This window comes from Rhinopithecus roxellana, chromosome 10 (genome assembly GCF_007565055.1).
Source record: "Rhinopithecus roxellana isolate Shanxi Qingling chromosome 10, ASM756505v1, whole genome shotgun sequence".
Lineage (NCBI taxonomy): Eukaryota > Metazoa > Chordata > Mammalia > Primates > Cercopithecidae > Rhinopithecus > Rhinopithecus roxellana.
The window spans coordinates 115535024-115541139 of NC_044558.1; the positions used below are offsets into that span (position 1 = coordinate 115535024).

General features: G+C 40.9%; 1 pseudogene; it reads left to right on the forward strand.

Moving 5' to 3' along the window:
• The first annotated feature begins 4162 nt into the window (after positions 1-4162).
• LOC115900151 lies at positions 4163-4256 on the forward strand (annotated as a pseudogene).
• The last annotated feature ends 1860 nt before the right edge of the window (positions 4257-6116 follow it).

The following is a 6116-nucleotide window of genomic DNA, read 5'->3' on the forward strand; positions in this document are numbered from 1 at the left end:
CGGCCTCCCAAAATGCTGGGATTACAGGTGTGAGCCACCATGCCCGGTCAAAAATGATCTTTTTTATAAGCACGGTAGCTTATCCACCATGGTTACAGACATCCCTGGTACCATCTCCAGACCTAATGTAGTTTCTACTGCAGAAATTCTGTACTTAAAAAAAAAAAAAAACGTATATATCTATATATAGTTTTTCTTTTATTCATGCCTCAGTCCTATGGTAGAAAAATACTTCAAGCTTTTCAAAAGACTTTAAAGGTAAGGTTAGAAATACATCACTCACATTTTGAACTTCTATGGATATATCAATTAGCAATGCTTTCAGCTGCAAGTAACAGAAAACCAGACCAATAATGACTTAATCATCAGTACACTTTTTGTTTTCTTAAAGAAATGCTGGAGGTAGGTGGCAGTTCAGTGACTTAATGAGGATCTCAGATTTTTTCATTCTTCTATTCCACCAATCTCAGCTTGTTGGCTTTTGTTTTCCAAGTTAAAGCCTCAGGAGGACAAGATGGCTGCCACAGCTTCAAGCATTGTTTCCTTACACAGTGTGCAAAGCAGAAGGGGAGGGAAAGAATCAGAAGACCTTCTCCTTATATCCCCTCTCTTTTATCATGAAAGAAAATCTTTATCAGAAACCTCCTGGCAGACTTGCCTTGTTTCTTACGGAGATAAACTAGGTCACTTACCTCTGCTTAGGTCAATCACTTGGACAAGGAAATGGAGGTTCTATGACTACTTTAGCTGAGGGGTTGACAAACTAAGGTCTGTGAAACAAACCCAGCCTTGGTCCTGTTTCTATAAATAAAGTTTTATTGGAACACAGCCATAACCATTCATGTTTATATTATGTATGGCTGTTTTTGTGCTGCAAAAGTAAAGTTGATTAGTTCTGACAGAGGCATATTTACTACCTGGTTCTTTACAGAAAAACTTCACTGTCCTCTGGATTTGACTATAATTCATGCCCTAAGGCTAGCCACAAAATCAGGACTCTTTAAATAATAACAACAAAAAATTAGGAGTGGCTCTTAGGAAGGCAACTAATAGTGACCTCTATTATTGTTTATAGTCATTTATATGGTACACTAATGCAAATTTTAACAAATGGCTAACAGATGTACTTTTTGAAAACTCTTTTTCAAATTCTCAGTTTAGGCCCTTCACCTCTTGTTCCTGTTGTCATTCTACCCAAATCTTAATAACATCCCTAATGTCTGATCTCGTCTCTCAAAACTTCCTTTCAGCCTTTAGGAATTCAAGAGGAATTCATCAATGTTGAAGGTTCTGGAGGGAGTATAGTGTAGGATTCAATTATTGAGTAAAACTGAATTTCAAACTTTTTCATTCTGCAACATATGATAAGGGTCCCTCCCTGCTTTGCACAACTCTCTGTAGATTTCCTTCCCTGGCAGGGCACTGTGGGCCTGGCTAGTGTTTTCCATGGGTCTGAGTTGATCTCCTCAGAGCTGAGGGAGAACACTGGAAAAAAGTGTCCTTTAGAGATTTAGAGATATTGATAAGCAATTAGAAGATATGACACCAAATGCTGGTTAAGAAGATATGTCAATCTTTTAGAAAGTTTGAAGCAGATGAAAGGAGATGCTGGAAGAATTTTCTGAGCTCCATGAAGTTCAGAACTTTGTGCGCTGCTTGGGTTGTAGCCAGTTATAGGAGCCTATGAGAGTACACAGTTTTTTCTTTTTTAAAAATATATATATCACCACACAATTTCCTACTCCTTTACCCTCCCCAATCCTACAGCTTTTCATCTAGATATAACAACAGAAGTGTTTAAAAATAGAGGCACTGGGAGAGGAACAAGGGTCTGGGATGTGAAGGAGACAGTTTTACTTTTGTTCAGCAGCCACTAGAAATTAGTTTCAACTTTTCAGATCTAAACTTATTGAGAGGTTTAACCTTGCAGCTTGATGAAAAATTCAACCAGTGTGCAATTTTGGAATACAGAATATCTGTGAGTGAGGACACACAGACCTTCGGTGATCCATTTTGTGGCTAAAACTTTGATTCAAAGAAGAGACAGTCCAGGCCGGGTGCAGTGGCTCCTACCTGTAATCCTAGCACTTTGGGAGGCTGAGGCGGTTGGATCAGATCAGGAGTTCAAGACCAGCCTGGCCAACATGATGAAGCCCCGTCTCTACTAAAAAAAAAAAAAAAAACAGAAAAAATTAGCCAGGCATGGTGGTGGGCGCCTGTAATCCCAGCTACTAGGGAGGCTGAGGCAGGAGAATCGCTTGAACCTGGGAGGCAGAGTTTGCAGTGAGCTGAGATCGCCCCATTGCACTCCAGCCTGGGCAACAAGAGTGAAACTCCATCAAAAAAAAAAAAAAAAAAAAAAGAGAGAGACACTGAGTGTGTGCCTGTAATTTTGCCTCGCCTTTCTTGGGAATAATAGCCCTGTAGGGCAGGGGAGGATAAATAAGAGCTTCTAGGGTTTAACTTAAAACTCAGATTATTTAAGCCCCTGGACCTCTGAGCCCTCCCATGTTCCCTTGCTCATGCTCTCTCTACTTGGGTGTCAAAGATCTGCTCCTGGTGCACTGTCACTCTCCATTCTCCTCCCCCTGCTGAATTGGCTTCCGTCTATCCACCCTCCTCTCACTGCAGCTGCTACCACTGCTGCTCTCAGAGAGGTGTGGAGGGGTTTCCTCCTCACCAGTGCTCATAGCTCTGTTTTAGGATCCCACTGTTAGTCTGCCTCTTAGCTAACAGGCATCCTGCCAAAGAATCTGAAGCATTTCCTAAAGGACGGGTAGAAGTGAATTGGAGTGACACAATCATATGTCTCCCTAAATGTTTTCTTCTTCCTTACTAATAATAGGCATAAATAGGATTCTATGCATCTTGACCTTATCCTACTTCAAGTGGGATCTAAAGAAAAGGGCATCTTCCCTTTTCTTTTGGTGGAAGGGTATTCATGGTGGTTTCATAGGTTTTCTATTTCAATATTTCTCTCAAGAGGACTAGCAGGAGTGTGTTGAGCCCCAGCTACCCTGATGATCCTGTGGCACTGACCTGCACTCTGCATTCTCTGAGCCTGGCACCCCCGACCGTTGCCACTCCTGTCCCGAGTCTGTTCCCTGCCTCCCAGGTGATGAACAATGCCCTCTTCCAATGGCCCTCTGCCTTGATGTTGCTCCCCTGCCACCAAATCCTTACTTCTATGGCCCTTAGTGCCAATTGTGTCTTGAAAGAGTCATACCAAGTACACGGTTAAACCAGTGAAGATGAAGAAGTCTGGGGGTGAAGACCACACAGGCCAGATCCAGGTGCATGGTATTGGCAGGGGCCACAAGCAACATGATTGCATGATTGACTTTTGTGTTTCTGGCCTGAGGAGGAGACCAAATCAGGACCCTTTGAGGAGAAGGTTATCCAAGTCCACTGTGATCCCTGTGGGTCAACAGACATAGCTCTGGCTGCTGGGGGCAGCCAGAAACACTGGATCATCGCCATAGAAAACAAGCAGGCTGGAGATACCATCCTGAACTCTAACCACATAGGCCGAATGGCAGTTGCTGCTCAGGAAGGGGATGCGCATCCACTTGGGACTCTGCCTTTGGGGACCCTCATCAACAGCATGGAAAGTGAGCGAGGCCGGGGTGCCCAGTATATCCGAGCTGCAGGGACGTGTGGTGTGCTACTGTGGAAGGTGAATGGCACAGCCATTATCCAGCTACCCTCTAAAAGGCAGATGCAGGTGCTGGAAACATGCATAGCAACAGTAGGCTGAGTATCCAACACTGATCATAGCAAACAGGTCACTGGCAGGGCAGGTCACAACCACTGATTGGGCAAGAAGCCTTCCAGTGGGCTATGGTACCGCAAGGGGTGTTGGGCTGGCCAAAAGATTTGGCCACTACCCTTCATGAAGAGTTATGTGAAACTGCCTTCTGCTGCTGCCCAAAGCTGATATTCCTGTACTGTAATATTATGCTCCCCTTCCCTGAAAAAGAAAAAAAAGAGCACTAGCAGGTTCCTGAGCAGCTGGAACTCTTAGAAACTTGTTGTTTTACCCAAGTTTCCAATAGGAGTATAGTGATTAGATTCTCCTTCTTCCCATCTTTTCTCTTTCACTGGCCCTCAAGGCACTTAAAATAAAGCCATTAATATTTCATGTTAAACCTTAGTTTTTGTCATGCTCACTTCAGCAGCACATATACTAAAATTGGAATAGTACAGAGAAGATTAGTATGGATGACATGCAAATTCGTGAAGTGTTATATTTTTAAAAGAATGAAATGCTGTCATTTACAGCAACATGGAGAAGCCTGGAGGGCAATATGTTAAGTGAAATAAGCCAGGCACAGAAAGACAAACACCACATACTTTCATTCATTTTTGAAATCTAAAAAGTTGTTCTCGTTGAAGTAGAGAAGAGAATAGTGGTTACCAGAAGATGGGGAGGGTAGGAAGGAGAGAGAGATGATCAGAGTGGTGGTCAAGTGTACACATTTACAGTTAGATAGGAGGAATAAGTTCTCAAGTTCTTTTGCATACTGGACGAGATGACAATAAAATAGCTAAAAGAGAGGTTTTTTAATGTTCTTATCACAAAGATGTGATAAATGTTAACAGTGATGGCCATGTTAATTACCCTGATTTGGTCATTACACAATGTATACACGTGCAATCAAAACATTGCATTGTATCTCATAAATATATAATTAATATGCATCAATTAAATTTTATGCATAATTAGTATGCATAAATTAAAACTGAAAAAAAACTTGTTTATGCTATTGAAAACATAGTTCTATGCATTTCCTAAAATGCCACCTATGTCCTTCCTATTCAGAGCCTCTTGGCTTTAACCCATATTGGCCAACTTGGGACCATAGAGGAGGAGCTAAAACATGAGGGATTGGTTTAGGAGGTGGGGGAGAACCAACGTTCATGGCTCTGGGATTCATTCATTTGTTCTGTTATTGGACTTTTAAAAAATAATTACAACTTTTATTTTAAATTCAGGGTGTATATGTGCAGGTTTATTACATGGGTATATTTATGATGCTGGGGTTTGAGGTATGATTGATCCCATCATCTAGGTACTGAGCATAGTACCCAATAGTTAGTTTTTCAACATTTGTCCCCCTCCCTCTGTCCCTACCCTCTCTAGTGGTCCTCAGTGTCTAACAGTAAACATTTGCTATGTCTAAGATTACATGTTAATGATACTGGAGATTACACATGTGCAAGAGGCATAGCTAATGCTTCAAACAGTAGAGAGAAGGGAATAATTTATATAAAACAGAGGATCTGGAATAAAATCTATGTAGTTAAATTATAAATTTGGAAATTTTCCCTAAGGAGATGATATTTGAAATTTTACAAGAGGCATTCATTCATTTAATCATCAAAAATTCGTTAAGCACCTATGTAGTAAACACTTCTAGGTGCTACAATAATAAAATACGAGCGAGTGGGAATGGGGAGTTATTTGTTAATGACTTTAGCATTTCAGTTTTATAAGATAAAGAGTTCGGGAGATGGATGGTGATGGTGATTGCACAACAATATAATTGTTTGTTTTGTTTTGTTTTGTTTTGTTTTTGAGATGTAGTCTCACTCTGTTTTCCAGGCTGGAGTGCAGTGGCATGGGATCTCGGCTCATTGCAACCTCCACCTCCTGGGTTCAAGTGATTCTCGTACCCCAGCCTCCTGTGTAGCTGTTAATACAGGCAACCACCACCATACCCAGCTATTTTTTTTTTTTTTTTTTTTTTAGTATTTTTAGTAGAGAGGAGGTTTCACCATGTTAGCAGGCTGGTTTCGAACTCCTGACCTCAAGTGATCCTCTCACCTTGGCCTCCCAAAGTGCTAGCATTACAGGCATGAGCCACTGCACCCAGCCACAACTGTTCTTAATATCACTGAACTGTACATTAAAAATAGTTAAGATAGTATATCTTATATTATGTATATTTAAGCACAATAAAAAATGAAAACAAAACAATAACAAAATAGATAAATGAATAAATAATGTAAAAACATGAGTAAACAAAAAAAGACCTTTGCCCTCTTTGGAGCTCATAATCTAGCAGGGGGCAATAGACACTATATATTATATTATTTATACATTAGAAAGTCAT